Source organism: Schistocerca piceifrons, unplaced genomic scaffold, assembly GCF_021461385.2.
Source record: "Schistocerca piceifrons isolate TAMUIC-IGC-003096 unplaced genomic scaffold, iqSchPice1.1 HiC_scaffold_626, whole genome shotgun sequence".
NCBI lineage: Eukaryota > Metazoa > Arthropoda > Insecta > Orthoptera > Acrididae > Schistocerca > Schistocerca piceifrons.
Genome location: NW_025728868.1, coordinates 38,333 through 54,513, shown reverse-complemented (window position 1 = coordinate 54,513; position 16,181 = coordinate 38,333). Strand labels below are relative to the sequence as shown.

Below are 16,181 nucleotides of genomic sequence, written 5' to 3'. Positions count from 1 at the left end.
TCGACGCAGACGTGTGGTACGCGCGTAGCGCGAGTGCTGCTGCGTTTGGCAGTCCCTTGCGGAACACGTTGCTGGCCGAGTGCTCAGACGCACTAGTTACCGACTGCTACCACAGAATACTGCGTTTGCAATTGAAATAGACACCGGGACAGCGCGAACGCAAGTCCCGACTACCAAAAATTATGCGCCCGAGTTACTCACATTTGGAGTAATCGCGGGGGTCAGCTCGACCGAAGTGCAATGGAAGAGCCTCACCCCGGAGGAACCGCCTTCATGATCACGGTATCCCCTACGCCAGGTAAGTATGCTTTCGTCGCGCCACAGGCGAGAATTTGTAGTGCCTCGCGCTATCGAGATGTAACGAGAGCTCCTGACGTTTCCGCAATCGGCGAACAGAATGGTGGCCGTCCATGTACCTGTCTCCTTACAAGAGAGCTATTGGCTGTCGAGTTAGATGGCAGACAGTCGCAACAACGCTCCTCTGCCGAGAAAAACGATGCATTTTGTGCGAGCAGCACCATACGGCTCGCGGCGCCGGCCGCTGCTGGGGTTAATTTACCGTTCCCTCCGGAAGATGGCGGGCCAAGTCCGGGTTGCCGCCTCCGGGCCCTCCTCTCCGTCTCCAACGAGCCCTCTTCCTCGGCTGTTGAAACCGCGAATGCGATCTGCGGAATGAGTGCTTTTTGCAGCCACAATGCAAGCCACACTTTACTTTCGCTCCTTCCAGGAGAGCCCTTAGTGCTAGCAAATACGGCAGCATTGTCACGCGCGGTCGACTGTCGCCGAGCAACTGAAGGACCACAGCTCAGACTGTCAGATGTTCTAAGAGAGCTGGATGCACTCGTGAGTGTTGTGCGCGACGAACAAACAGGACGTCAGTGAACTCCAAGAACGAACATCAGCCAGCACGTTCGACATTCGACGCCGAGTAACAGAAGACACTTAAAAGGTAACACTTCTTTTTGCTTCTCCTTCCGAGTAGGACGTGGAAAGCTCGATCGAATATTTGTGCAAATTTTCATTCGGAATATGGACATATTTCCTTCGCGCATAAGAGAGAAAAATAAAGTCTCATTCATGACAACATTTCAGCTGTGTCGGGTTGATTTCGAAGATGCAGATTAATTGTGCGGTATTTGGTAAACGATTGATACCTTGTAGCAATCTTGGCTTAGACGTGGATTAGGTAAAGATAAAACTAAATTGCTTTTTGTTTGTAAACACAACACGTCAGGTGTGTAACAAAGCGATGGGAAACAAGGAAGTCTCTTTTCTGTGAATGTAGTGATGCAACAACGAATTCACTGAGGGCTACCCGTTTCTGCAATTAGTAATTTATTGAAACTGCCGCTATTACGCGTCTGTCAATGTAGAACTGTGTGTGTTACAGAAGGCACTGTTCGGATATTTTGTCAGTGAGTAGGGAGAAATTGTGTTTTTAATTACACTTGTTACAGAAGAGAGAGAGAGAGAGAGAGAGAGAGAGAGAGAGAGAGAGAGAGAAAAGAAGAGTTTTATGTTATTTCCATTCCATTCGAAACCTATCTGTTCTCACTCCAAGGGCGCCCATACGACAGACAGTTTGTACAGGGGGTGGGGGACGGCTGAATCTGGAGGTATGGTGTACTTTTAATATTTTGGAAGACGAATAGCGAGCTTGTAAAGAGGCCATAAACAGATTTGAAGTTCCGAACCTGGTAAAGACGTGTGTAATACAGACCTTTTGACTCGATTTCTTGCAAGAAAAACACCTGATAACATTGCGTTTTCTACTTTCCCTGGGAGCCCCGAGTACAGGCGAAACACAACACCTGCGACGACAAGACATTCCTTACAGAAAGTAAACGCTCACTGTCGTGGCCTAATAAACAGCCTACAGCGGTTCTCGTCCCATCACCGAATTTGAGCAACGCTGGCCCCCGTTGTCAGTGTGGCCGCCTGGGAGCACAAGTGGCTGTTGCCTAGAATTTCTCTTCCCCGTTTTCGGTACAGTTGGCCACGTCATTTCACATCCCCGCAAGCTCCTCAAGTGCCGCAAGTCTGCAAGTCTCGGGACGCTACGCTAGACGCTTGCTGCCGGCCCCCTCATGTACCTGGCCACAGACGACAAAGCGTTCGGCTGGGCGACGCCTCGTGTACGCCGGCTCGCGCCACCGCGGTCGCCGCGCGTGCAGGGAATGCCGCGCCGTCCAATTGCGTTTGGCGCGCATTCCCCTGATGGACAGAGAAAGCCAAAAGTCGCCGTTCGGCCATTAATGTGGATGTCGTACCAGAGTTAGACCGCTTGTGCCATCTCGCGGCTGCCGCTGCTACTACTGGTGCGCGTCCCCCGCGCTTATCGAAGAGACAGTGTGCTCTGGCTCTGGTCGACGCAGACGTGTGGTACGCGCGTAGCGCGAGTGCTGCTGCGTTTGGCAGTCCCTTGCGGAACACGTTGCTGGCCGAGTGCTCAGACGCACTAGTTACCGACTGCTACCACAGAATACTGCGTTTGCAATTGAAATAGACACCGGGACAGCGCGAACGCAAGTCCCGACTACCAAAAATTATGCGCCCGAGTTACTCACATTTGGAGTAATCGCGGGGGTCAGCTCGACCGAAGTGCAATGGAAGAGCCTCACCCCGGAGGAACCGCCTTCATGATCACGGTATCCCCTACGCCAGGTAAGTATGCTTTCGTCGCTTTTTTTTTTTTTTTTTACTTTATTGTCATTTTAATGCCTATACAATAAGCAGGCTGGCAGCAGCACAATACGCTGCTCTTCAGCCAAATGAGACAGAAGCACAAAAAACAGGAGAAAAACAGAAAAGTCACAAAATGGTGGGCGATAAAATAGGAGACACAGAGAGACAAACACGGAGCCGTTCACACTTGACGATAAACCACACTGCAAACTGTTGAGACGACGCACAGATACTGAAGAAGACGATGGCACTGGTGAACAACGGAGCATGACGGGAAACACTGAACACGAAACATGACGGCACACACAAGACACTGATGGCGGCGATCTCCGGCGCGCGAAAGTCCACGTAGCGTGTGCGAGTCCGGGGACCTGCCAAGAGTGGAACAGGGGGGAGGTGGGGGGAGAGGGGAGAAAAGGATGCCAACGGCGGGGGAGACGGGGGCAAGAGGGAGAGGGACAGGGGAGGGGAGGCCCGGGGGAGAAGGGGAGAGAAAAGGAGGAGGGAGGGAAAAAGGGAGAGAAGGGAGGGAGGGTGCCCGGAGGAGCAAGCACGGGAGGAGGGCGGGAGGATCAAAGTTGGTAGGAGGGGTAGATGGAGGGGAGGAGGGCATCATCAGGTAGGGGGAGCTGGCGGAAGCCACCTTGGGAGAGGGTAAGGAGGGTGGAGAGATGGAGACCGGGTGGGACATGAGAGTACAGGCGCGGCAGCGGGCGGGGGTGGGAGAGGATCGGGGAGACGAGCGGGTGGGGAGGATCGAGTTTACGGGAGGTGTAGAGGATTCGTATCCTTTCGAGGAAGAGGAGGAGGTGAGGGAAGGAGATAAGATCATACAGGATCCGCGTGGGGGAGGGGAGACGGATGCGATAGGCAAGGCGGAGAGCATGGCGTTCAAGGATTTGGAGGGATTTATAAAAGGAAGGGGGGGCGGAGATCCAGGCGGGATGGGCGTAACAGAGGATAGGGCGGATGAGGGACTTATAGGTGTGTAGGATGGTGGAGGGGTCCAGACCCCACGTACGGCCGGAAAGGAGCTTGAGGAGACGGAGTCGGGAACGTGCCTTGGCTTGGATGGTCTGGAGATGGGGAGTCCAGGAGAGGCGACGGTCGAGGGTGACGCCAAGGTACTTAAGGGTGGGGGTGAGAGCGATAGGACGGCCATAAACGGTGAGATAGAAATCAAGGAGGCGGAAGGAAGGGGTGGTTTTGCCTACAATGATCGCCTGGGTTTTGGAGGGATTGACCTTAAGCAACCACTGGTTGCACCAAGCAGTGAAGCGGTCAAGATGGGATTGGAGAAGGCGTTGGGAGCGTTGTAGGGTGGGGGCAAGAGCAAGGAAGGCAGTGTCATCGGCAAACTGGAGAAGGTGGACGGGGGGTGACGGCGGCGGCATGTCCGCCGTGTACAAAAGGTACAGAAGGGGGGAGAGGACGGAGCCTTGGGGCACACCGGCGGAGGGAAAAAAAGTGTAGGAATCTGTGTTATGGATGGTGACATAGGAAGGACGGCGGGAGAGAAAGGAACCGATCAGACGGACGTAGTTAATGGGAAGGGCAAAGGTTTGGAGCTTGAAGAGGAGACCGGAATGCCAGACACGGTCATAAGAGCGTTCGAGGTCAAGGGAGAGGAAGATGGCGGAGCGACGGGAATTAAGCTGTTCGGAGAGGAGATGAGTGAGGTGAAGGAGAAGATCGTCGGAAGAGAAGGATGGCCGAAAGCCACACTGGGTGACGGGAAGGAGGCGGTGCTGGCGGAGATGCTGGTGGATGCGGCGGGTGAGGATAGATTCCAGGACCTTGCTGAAGACCGAGGTAAGGCTGATAGGACGGTAAGAGGAGACGGCGGACGGCGGTTTGCTAGGTTTAAGGAACATGAGGATGCGGGAGGTTTTCCACAGGTCGGGGTAGTAACCGGTGGACAGGACTACATTGTAGAGCCTGGCCAGGGTGGAGAGGAAAGAGACAGGAGCTTCACGAAGGTGACGGTAGGTGGCACGATCGTGACCAGGAGCGGTGTTGCGTTTTGTGCGGAGTGTATCAATGAGATCCTGTGTAGTGATAGGGGTATTGAGTTCCGTGTGTGTAATGTTGTCCAAGTACTGGAAACCAGGAGCGAGGGGAGGGACAGAGGTGTCAGTTCGATCGCGGATATCCGGGAAGAGGGAGTAATCGAACTGAGGATCATCGGGGATGGAGAAAACATCGGAGAGGTAGGAGGCAAAGTGATTGGCCTTACTAAGGGCGTCAGGGAAGGGGTGATCATCGTGGAGAAGAGGATAGTAGGGGGAGGGTTTAGTTCCGGTAAGGCGACGGAAGGCCGACCAGAACTTGGACGAGTTGATTGGTAGGGTTTCATTCAAACGGGTGCATGTCTGTCGCCAGTCCCGGCGTTTCTTAGCCGCGAGCAAATTACGAACGTGTCGCTGGAGTTGCCGGTGGCGTCGTAGTGTGTCCGGGTCACGCGTGCGGAGGAAGGCACGGTAGAGACGACGGGATTCACGGAGGAGGAGAACGGCCTGCGGGGGTAAGGTAGGACGGTGGGGGTGGATGGCGACAGTAGGAACGTGGGCCTCCACGGCCTCAGACAAGGTCTGCTGGAGAAAGGAGGCGGCATGGGTGACATCGTCAGGGTGGTGGTAGGTGAGAGGGTGGCTATCGACCTGGGTGGAGAGGGTATCCCGGTAGGCATTCCAGTCGGCTCGGGAATAATCGTGGACATACTTAGGGGGAGGATCAGTACGAGGGTCGGGGCGAGGGCGACGACCGTCCGATACGGTGAGGAGGACAGGGAGATGGTCGCTACCAATAGGTTCCAGGACATCCACCGTTATGCGGCCAAGGAGGTTGGGGGAGGAGAGGATAACATCAGGAGTGGAGTTGGATTCGGGACGGGTGTGCTGGGGGATGGGAATGAGGTCGCCTTGAAGGGAGGAGAGGAACCGATGCCACCGCCGTAACTGGGCGGCGGAACGACTATGGATGTTGAGGTCGGCGGCGATCACGTAGGAGGAGAAGGTACGGTCAATGTGGGAGAGGAAGTCGAAGGGAAGAGGGGCGTTAGGGCGGACATAGATGGTGGCGCAGGTAATGGTAAGGCCAGGGAAGAAGAGACTAAGGATCAGGTGTTCGGTGGGGTCGGGAAGGAGAGGTTGGAGCCGAACGGGGATCTGGCGGTGGTGGCCAATGGCAACTCCGCCACGCGCAACTGGGAGGGGATTATCGGAGCGGTGGAGGAGATAGGGGGAGGTGTGGATGGAGTGGTGGGGTTGGAGGAAGGTTTCATTGAGGAGGAAGGCATCCACACGGTGGGTAGCAAGGGTGTGCAGGAAAAGGTTCTTGTTGGCGGGAAGGGAGCGGATATTGTTGAAAAGGATACGATGCTGTCGTGCCATGATAAGGATTTAGACGAGGGTGTCAAGGCGGGAGAAGGTGAAATGGGCCTGGTTATTGGAATAGGTGGCGTACATTTTAAGGTGGAATATGGAACGGGCGGCGAGGGAGATCTGTTGGAGGGTGTGGGGGCGCTGAAAGGGATGGACGTTTTGAAGGACAATGGTGAGGAACCTGATGATGTCCTCAGCAGTGGGAGGGGGACGAAGGGAATTGCCAGGAGGGGTGGGGGCGTCCAGGGGACGGACAGGGACGGTGAGTTCAGGGGTGGTGGGAGGGGGCCGGGCTTTACACTTTTGGGAGTAGGTAGGGTGGGGGAGGCTGCAGGTATTACAGGAGGGAGGGGATTGGAGGTTGGGGCACTGCCGGAGGAAGTGCGCTTGGCGACAATGCGGGCATGTGGGGGCCTCGCGGCACTCGGCTGTTGTGTGTGCATTATAGCGCAGACATCTCTGGCAGCGCAGGGATTGAGGGGGGGAACGGGAGGGGTCGACTTTGTACCGCTGATTGAAGAGGAGGGCACCCTCCTTCAGGAGACGGTCAATGGAGGGGGCGTCCTCAGAGAACACCCGCATAAGGCGGGTGGGGCCGGTCGCGTTAAAAATGCGGCGGACTGCCCGCACCTCCAGGGTGGGATGGGCCTTCAGCTCCGCCAACACCTCCTCCTCCGTGATCGACGGACTAAGCCGAGTGATCACGGCGGTGAGGGTCGGCGGGCGACGCGGGGGTTGGGGTTGGCGGGTAGGAGATGGGGAGGGAGCAGGGGTGAGGGAGGCGTTAGGGCCAAAACGGGTGATGGGGAGGCGGGAGAGGATGTCAGTATGGAGGGTTGGGCTGGGGGAGGAGATGAGAACGGAATCCCGTCTGGGAGTAAGGAGAGAGATGGGGGCGCCAGGGAAATGTTGGCGGAGGAGGAGGGAGAGATTCCGGGCCTCGAGGAATGAAGGATCGGGACGGGACAGGAGATATTTGTAGAGACCGGGTGGGGAGGAGGAGGAGGAGGAGGAGGAGGAGGAGGAGGGAGCGGGGCCTGGTGGGGAGACGTCCATGGCATTTTGGGGTGGGGATGGGGGGCGGGGTGGAGCCTTTTTGTGAGCAGAGGGAGTGGGGGCGGCACTAGGGCGTTTGACAGCGGCAGATGGGCGGGTGGTGACAAGAGGGACGGGAACAATGGGGAGGTGGTGGGAAGGGGCAGGTCCCGGCACGGATGCAGCAGGCGGCGCCGGAGATAATGACTGTGATGGTGCAGGCGAAGGTGGCAGTGACGGCGACGGTGAAGTCGATGAAGATGGCGGTGGTGGTGGTGGCGGCGGTGACGGCGATGGCGACGGGGAGAGCTGGGCGTGGGCAGTGGCCCGACGGGCCACCACCCGAGCCGGAGCGGCAGTGACAGGCTGGGGGAGGGGGGGGAAGGGATCAGAACGAGAGGAAGAGGCGGGAGAGGGGGCGACAAAAAGCGAGGGCGAAGGGATAGAGAGGAGGGGAGGGATGGAAGGAGGGGGGTGGGACTGGGCACACCAAGTGATAGTGGTGGAGGCGGCGGAAGGGGACGTATACACGATGGCGGTGGTGGTGGTTGTGACGGTGGTGGTGGGGGCAGACATGACGACAAGGAGAAGAAAGAAAAAACACAGCACTAAAAGGACAGGACACACACTGGGGGACGACGGACGGCGACGGCGACGGCGAACGGCGACGGCGAACGGCGAACGTCGAACGGCGACGGCGAACGGCGACGGCGACGGCGACGGCGACGGCGAGAGGCAGGAACGCTGCTGCCGCGGACGGGGCCGGGGCGGCTGCGGCTGCGGCTGCTGCTGCTGCTGCTGCTGCTGCTGCTGCTGCCGCTGCCGCTGCTGCTGCTGCTGCTGCTGCCTGGACTGCTGCTGCCGGGACTGCTGCTGGCGGGACTGCTGCTGGCACCGGAGGGCTGCTGGCTGGCTGGCTGGCTGGCTGGCTGGCTGGCTGGCTGGCTGGCTGGCTGGCGGCGGGACCACTGCTGCAGGCCGGGACCGGGAACTGCTGCTGCTGCTGCTGCTGCTGCTGGACTGGGCTGGGCTGGCTGGCTGGCTGGCTGGCTGGCTGGCACCTGTAAACCCTAACACTTCGATTAGCGCGAAAGATTGCACCATCGAAGGGCGGTAACCTTTCGGTGTACCGCCGGAGATGGGCTTTCGTCGCGCCACAGGCGAGAATTTGTAGTGCCTCGCGCTATCGAGATGTAACGAGAGCTCCTGACGTTTCCGCAATCGGCGAACAGAATGGTGGCCGTCCATGTACCTGTCTCCTTACAAGAGAGCTATTGGCTGTCGAGTTAGATGGCAGACAGTCGCAACAACGCTCCTCTGCCGAGAAAAACGATGCATTTTGTGCGAGCAGCACCATACGGCTCGCGGCGCCGGCCGCTGCTGGGGTTAATTTACCGTTCCCTCCGGAAGATGGCGGGCCAAGTCCGGGTTGCCGCCTCCGGGCCCTCCTCTCCGTCTCCAACGAGCCCTCTTCCTCGGCTGTTGAAACCGCGAATGCGATCTGCGGAATGAGTGCTTTTTGCAGCCACAATGCAAGCCACACTTTACTTTCGCTCCTTCCAGGAGAGCCCTTAGTGCTAGCAAATACGGCAGCATTGTCACGCGCGGTCGACTGTCGCCGAGCAACTGAAGGACCACAGCTCAGACTGTCAGATGTTCTAAGAGAGCTGGATGCACTCGTGAGTGTTGTGCGCGACGAACAAACAGGACGTCAGTGAACTCCAAGAACGAACATCAGCCAGCACGTTCGACATTCGACGCCGAGTAACAGAAGACACTTAAAAGGTAACACTTCTTTTTGCTTCTCCTTCCGAGTAGGACGTGGAAAGCTCGATCGAATATTTGTGCAAATTTTCATTCGGAATATGGACATATTTCCTTCGCGCATAAGAGAGAAAAATAAAGTCTCATTCATGACAACATTTCAGCTGTGTCGGGTTGATTTCGAAGATGCAGATTAATTGTGCGGTATTTGGTAAACGATTGATACCTTGTAGCAATCTTGGCTTAGACGTGGATTAGGTAAAGATAAAACTAAATTGCTTTTTGTTTGTAAACACAACACGTCAGGTGTGTAACAAAGCGATGGGAAACAAGGAAGTCTCTTTTCTGTGAATGTAGTGATGCAACAACGAATTCACTGAGGGCTACCCGTTTCTGCAATTAGTAATTTATTGAAACTGCCGCTATTACGCGTCTGTCAATGTAGAACTGTGTGTGTTACAGAAGGCACTGTTCGGATATTTTGTCAGTGAGTAGGGAGAAATTGTGTTTTTAATTACACTTGTTACAGAAGAGAGAGAGAGAGAGAGAGAGAGAGAGAGAGAGAGAGAGAAAAGAAGAGTTTTATGTTATTTCCATTCCATTCGAAACCTATCTGTTCTCACTCCAAGGGCGCCCATACGACAGACAGTTTGTACAGGGGGTGGGGGACGGCTGAATCTGGAGGTATGGTGTACTTTTAATATTTTGGAAGACGAATAGCGAGCTTGTAAAGAGGCCATAAACAGATTTGAAGTTCCGAACCTGGTAAAGACGTGTGTAATACAGACCTTTTGACTCGATTTCTTGCAAGAAAAACACCTGATAACATTGCGTTTTCTACTTTCCCTGGGAGCCCCGAGTACAGGCGAAACACAACACCTGCGACGACAAGACATTCCTTACAGAAAGTAAACGCTCACTGTCGTGGCCTAATAAACAGCCTACAGCGGTTCTCGTCCCATCACCGAATTTGAGCAACGCTGGCCCCCGTTGTCAGTGTGGCCGCCTGGGAGCACAAGTGGCTGTTGCCTAGAATTTCTCTTCCCCGTTTTCGGTACAGTTGGCCACGTCATTTCACATCCCCGCAAGCTCCTCAAGTGCCGCAAGTCTGCAAGTCTCGGGACGCTACGCTAGACGCTTGCTGCCGGCCCCCTCATGTACCTGGCCACAGACGACAAAGCGTTCGGCTGGGCGACGCCTCGTGTACGCCGGCTCGCGCCACCGCGGTCGCCGCGCGTGCAGGGAATGCCGCGCCGTCCAATTGCGTTTGGCGCGCATTCCCCTGATGGACAGAGAAAGCCAAAAGTCGCCGTTCGGCCATTAATGTGGATGTCGTACCAGAGTTAGACCGCTTGTGCCATCTCGCGGCTGCCGCTGCTACTACTGGTGCGCGTCCCCCGCGCTTATCGAAGAGACAGTGTGCTCTGGCTCTGGTCGACGCAGACGTGTGGTACGCGCGTAGCGCGAGTGCTGCTGCGTTTGGCAGTCCCTTGCGGAACACGTTGCTGGCCGAGTGCTCAGACGCACTAGTTACCGACTGCTACCACAGAATACTGCGTTTGCAATTGAAATAGACACCGGGACAGCGCGAACGCAAGTCCCGACTACCAAAAATTATGCGCCCGAGTTACTCACATTTGGAGTAATCGCGGGGGTCAGCTCGACCGAAGTGCAATGGAAGAGCCTCACCCCGGAGGAACCGCCTTCATGATCACGGTATCCCCTACGCCAGGTAAGTATGCTTTCGTCGCGCCACAGGCGAGAATTTGTAGTGCCTCGCGCTATCGAGATGTAACGAGAGCTCCTGACGTTTCCGCAATCGGCGAACAGAATGGTGGCCGTCCATGTACCTGTCTCCTTACAAGAGAGCTATTGGCTGTCGAGTTAGATGGCAGACAGTCGCAACAACGCTCCTCTGCCGAGAAAAACGATGCATTTTGTGCGAGCAGCACCATACGGCTCGCGGCGCCGGCCGCTGCTGGGGTTAATTTACCGTTCCCTCCGGAAGATGGCGGGCCAAGTCCGGGTTGCCGCCTCCGGGCCCTCCTCTCCGTCTCCAACGAGCCCTCTTCCTCGGCTGTTGAAACCGCGAATGCGATCTGCGGAATGAGTGCTTTTTGCAGCCACAATGCAAGCCACACTTTACTTTCGCTCCTTCCAGGAGAGCCCTTAGTGCTAGCAAATACGGCAGCATTGTCACGCGCGGTCGACTGTCGCCGAGCAACTGAAGGACCACAGCTCAGACTGTCAGATGTTCTAAGAGAGCTGGATGCACTCGTGAGTGTTGTGCGCGACGAACAAACAGGACGTCAGTGAACTCCAAGAACGAACATCAGCCAGCACGTTCGACATTCGACGCCGAGTAACAGAAGACACTTAAAAGGTAACACTTCTTTTTGCTTCTCCTTCCGAGTAGGACGTGGAAAGCTCGATCGAATATTTGTGCAAATTTTCATTCGGAATATGGACATATTTCCTTCGCGCATAAGAGAGAAAAATAAAGTCTCATTCATGACAACATTTCAGCTGTGTCGGGTTGATTTCGAAGATGCAGATTAATTGTGCGGTATTTGGTAAACGATTGATACCTTGTAGCAATCTTGGCTTAGACGTGGATTAGGTAAAGATAAAACTAAATTGCTTTTTGTTTGTAAACACAACACGTCAGGTGTGTAACAAAGCGATGGGAAACAAGGAAGTCTCTTTTCTGTGAATGTAGTGATGCAACAACGAATTCACTGAGGGCTACCCGTTTCTGCAATTAGTAATTTATTGAAACTGCCGCTATTACGCGTCTGTCAATGTAGAACTGTGTGTGTTACAGAAGGCACTGTTCGGATATTTTGTCAGTGAGTAGGGAGAAATTGTGTTTTTAATTACACTTGTTACAGAAGAGAGAGAGAGAGAGAGAGAGAGAGAGAGAGAGAGAGAGAGAGAAAAGAAGAGTTTTATGTTATTTCCATTCCATTCGAAACCTATCTGTTCTCACTCCAAGGGCGCCCATACGACAGACAGTTTGTACAGGGGGTGGGGGACGGCTGAATCTGGAGGTATGGTGTACTTTTAATATTTTGGAAGACGAATAGCGAGCTTGTAAAGAGGCCATAAACAGATTTGAAGTTCCGAACCTGGTAAAGACGTGTGTAATACAGACCTTTTGACTCGATTTCTTGCAAGAAAAACACCTGATAACATTGCGTTTTCTACTTTCCCTGGGAGCCCCGAGTACAGGCGAAACACAACACCTGCGACGACAAGACATTCCTTACAGAAAGTAAACGCTCACTGTCGTGGCCTAATAAACAGCCTACAGCGGTTCTCGTCCCATCACCGAATTTGAGCAACGCTGGCCCCCGTTGTCAGTGTGGCCGCCTGGGAGCACAAGTGGCTGTTGCCTAGAATTTCTCTTCCCCGTTTTCGGTACAGTTGGCCACGTCATTTCACATCCCCGCAAGCTCCTCAAGTGCCGCAAGTCTGCAAGTCTCGGGACGCTACGCTAGACGCTTGCTGCCGGCCCCCTCATGTACCTGGCCACAGACGACAAAGCGTTCGGCTGGGCGACGCCTCGTGTACGCCGGCTCGCGCCACCGCGGTCGCCGCGCGTGCAGGGAATGCCGCGCCGTCCAATTGCGTTTGGCGCGCATTCCCCTGATGGACAGAGAAAGCCAAAAGTCGCCGTTCGGCCATTAATGTGGATGTCGTACCAGAGTTAGACCGCTTGTGCCATCTCGCGGCTGCCGCTGCTACTACTGGTGCGCGTCCCCCGCGCTTATCGAAGAGACAGTGTGCTCTGGCTCTGGTCGACGCAGACGTGTGGTACGCGCGTAGCGCGAGTGCTGCTGCGTTTGGCAGTCCCTTGCGGAACACGTTGCTGGCCGAGTGCTCAGACGCACTAGTTACCGACTGCTACCACAGAATACTGCGTTTGCAATTGAAATAGACACCGGGACAGCGCGAACGCAAGTCCCGACTACCAAAAATTATGCGCCCGAGTTACTCACATTTGGAGTAATCGCGGGGGTCAGCTCGACCGAAGTGCAATGGAAGAGCCTCACCCCGGAGGAACCGCCTTCATGATCACGGTATCCCCTACGCCAGGTAAGTATGCTTTCGTCGCTTTTTTTTTTTTTTTTTACTTTATTGTCATTTTAATGCCTATACAATAAGCAGGCTGGCAGCAGCACAATACGCTGCTCTTCAGCCAAATGAGACAGAAGCACAAAAAACAGGAGAAAAACAGAAAAGTCACAAAATGGTGGGCGATAAAATAGGAGACACAGAGAGACAAACACGGAGCCGTTCACACTTGACGATAAACCACACTGCAAACTGTTGAGACGACGCACGGATACTGAAGAAGACGATGGCACTGGTGAACAACGGAGCATGACGGGAAACACTGAACACGAAACATGACGGCACACACAAGACACTGATGGCGGCGATCTCCGGCGCGCGAAAGTCCACGTAGCGTGTGCGAGTCCGGGGACCTGCCAAGAGTGGAACAGGGGGGAGGTGGGGGGAGAGGGGAGAAAAGGATGCCAACGGCGGGGGAGACGGGGGCAAGAGGGAGAGGGACAGGGGAGGGGAGGCCCGGGGGAGAAGGGGAGAGAAAAGGAGGAGGGAGGGAAAAAGGGAGAGAAGGGAGGGAGGGTGCCCGGAGGAGCAAGCACGGGAGGAGGGCGGGAGGATCAAAGTTGGTAGGAGGGGTAGATGGAGGGGAGGAGGGCATCATCAGGTAGGGGGAGCTGGCGGAAGCCACCTTGGGAGAGGGTAAGGAGGGTGGAGAGATGGAGACCGGGTGGGACATGAGAGTACAGGCGCGGCAGCGGGCGGGGGTGGGAGAGGATCGGGGAGACGAGCGGGTGGGGAGGATCGAGTTTACGGGAGGTGTAGAGGATTCGTATCCTTTCGAGGAAGAGGAGGAGGTGAGGGAAGGAGATAAGATCATACAGGATCCGCGTGGGGGAGGGGAGACGGATGCGATAGGCAAGGCGGAGAGCATGGCGTTCAAGGATTTGGAGGGATTTATAAAAGGAAGGGGGGGCGGAGATCCAGGCGGGATGGGCGTAACAGAGGATAGGGCGGATGAGGGACTTATAGGTGTGTAGGATGGTGGAGGGGTCCAGACCCCACGTACGGCCGGAAAGGAGCTTGAGGAGACGGAGTCGGGAACGTGCCTTGGCTTGGATGGTCTGGAGATGGGGAGTCCAGGAGAGGCGACGGTCGAGGGTGACGCCAAGGTACTTAAGGGTGGGGGTGAGAGCGATAGGACGGCCATAAACGGTGAGATAGAAATCAAGGAGGCGGAAGGAAGGGGTGGTTTTGCCTACAATGATCGCCTGGGTTTTGGAGGGATTGACCTTAAGCAACCACTGGTTGCACCAAGCAGTGAAGCGGTCAAGATGGGATTGGAGAAGGCGTTGGGAGCGTTGTAGGGTGGGGGCAAGAGCAAGGAAGGCAGTGTCATCGGCAAACTGGAGAAGGTGGACGGGGGGTGACGGCGGCGGCATGTCCGCCGTGTACAAAAGGTACAGAAGGGGGGAGAGGACGGAGCCTTGGGGCACACCGGCGGAGGGAAAAAAAGTGTAGGAATCTGTGTTATGGATGGTGACATAGGAAGGACGGCGGGAGAGAAAGGAACCGATCAGACGGACGTAGTTAATGGGAAGGGCAAAGGTTTGGAGCTTGAAGAGGAGACCGGAATGCCAGACACGGTCATAAGAGCGTTCGAGGTCAAGGGAGAGGAAGATGGCGGAGCGACGGGAATTAAGCTGTTCGGAGAGGAGATGAGTGAGGTGAAGGAGAAGATCGTCGGAAGAGAAGGATGGCCGAAAGCCACACTGGGTGACGGGAAGGAGGCGGTGCTGGCGGAGATGCTGGTGGATGCGGCGGGTGAGGATAGATTCCAGGACCTTGCTGAAGACCGAGGTAAGGCTGATAGGACGGTAAGAGGAGACGGCGGACGGCGGTTTGCTAGGTTTAAGGAACATGAGGATGCGGGAGGTTTTCCACAGGTCGGGGTAGTAACCGGTGGACAGGACTACATTGTAGAGCCTGGCCAGGGTGGAGAGGAAAGAGACAGGAGCTTCACGAAGGTGACGGTAGGTGGCACGATCGTGACCAGGAGCGGTGTTGCGTTTTGTGCGGAGTGTATCAATGAGATCCTGTGTAGTGATAGGGGTATTGAGTTCCGTGTGTGTAATGTTGTCCAAGTACTGGAAACCAGGAGCGAGGGGAGGGACAGAGGTGTCAGTTCGATCGCGGATATCCGGGAAGAGGGAGTAATCGAACTGAGGATCATCGGGGATGGAGAAAACATCGGAGAGGTAGGAGGCAAAGTGATTGGCCTTACTAAGGGCGTCAGGGAAGGGGTGATCATCGTGGAGAAGAGGATAGTAGGGGGAGGGTTTAGTTCCGGTAAGGCGACGGAAGGCCGACCAGAACTTGGACGAGTTGATTGGTAGGGTTTCATTCAAACGGGTGCATGTCTGTCGCCAGTCCCGGCGTTTCTTAGCCGCGAGCAAATTACGAACGTGTCGCTGGAGTTGCCGGTGGCGTCGTAGTGTGTCCGGGTCACGCGTGCGGAGGAAGGCACGGTAGAGACGACGGGATTCACGGAGGAGGAGAACGGCCTGCGGGGGTAAGGTAGGACGGTGGGGGTGGATGGCGACAGTAGGAACGTGGGCCTCCACGGCCTCAGACAAGGTCTGCTGGAGAAAGGAGGCGGCATGGGTGACATCGTCAGGGTGGTGGTAGGTGAGAGGGTGGCTATCGACCTGGGTGGAGAGGGTATCCCGGTAGGCATTCCAGTCGGCTCGGGAATAATCGTGGACATACTTAGGGGGAGGATCAGTACGAGGGTCGGGGCGAGGGCGACGACCGTCCGATACGGTGAGGAGGACAGGGAGATGGTCGCTACCAATAGGTTCCAGGACATCCACCGTTATGCGGCCAAGGAGGTTGGGGGAGGAGAGGATAACATCAGGAGTGGAGTTGGATTCGGGACGGGTGTGCTGGGGGATGGGAATGAGGTCGCCTTGAAGGGAGGAGAGGAACCGATGCCACCGCCGTAACTGGGCGGCGGAACGACTATGGATGTTGAGGTCGGCGGCGATCACGTAGGAGGAGAAGGTACGGTCAATGTGGGAGAGGAAGTCGAAGGGAAGAGGGGCGTTAGGGCGGACATAGATGGTGGCGCAGGTAATGGTAAGGCCAGGGAAGAAGAGACTAAGGATCAGGTGTTCGGTGGGGTCGGGAAGGAGAGGTTGGAGCCGAACGGGGATCTGGCGGTGGTGGCCAATGGCAACTCCG

General features: G+C 55.8%; 4 non-coding genes across 4 annotated transcripts; all 4 read right to left on the bottom strand.

Moving 5' to 3' along the window:
• Nucleotides 1-142: 142 nt before the first annotated feature.
• LOC124764124 lies at nucleotides 143-306 on the bottom strand. Its single transcript, XR_007012700.1, has one exon. It is a non-coding gene; the product is annotated as a U1 spliceosomal RNA (small nuclear RNA).
• A 2,202-nt stretch (nucleotides 307-2,508) lies between these two features.
• LOC124764123 lies at nucleotides 2,509-2,672 on the bottom strand. Its single transcript, XR_007012699.1, has one exon. It is a non-coding gene; the product is annotated as a U1 spliceosomal RNA (small nuclear RNA).
• A 7,771-nt stretch (nucleotides 2,673-10,443) lies between these two features.
• Nucleotides 10,444-10,607, bottom strand: LOC124764122. The gene has a single exon (XR_007012698.1). It is a non-coding gene; the product is annotated as a U1 spliceosomal RNA (small nuclear RNA).
• A 2,202-nt stretch (nucleotides 10,608-12,809) lies between these two features.
• LOC124764121 lies at nucleotides 12,810-12,973 on the bottom strand. Its single transcript, XR_007012697.1, has one exon. It is a non-coding gene; the product is annotated as a U1 spliceosomal RNA (small nuclear RNA).
• Between the last annotated feature and the right edge of the window lie 3,208 nt (nucleotides 12,974-16,181).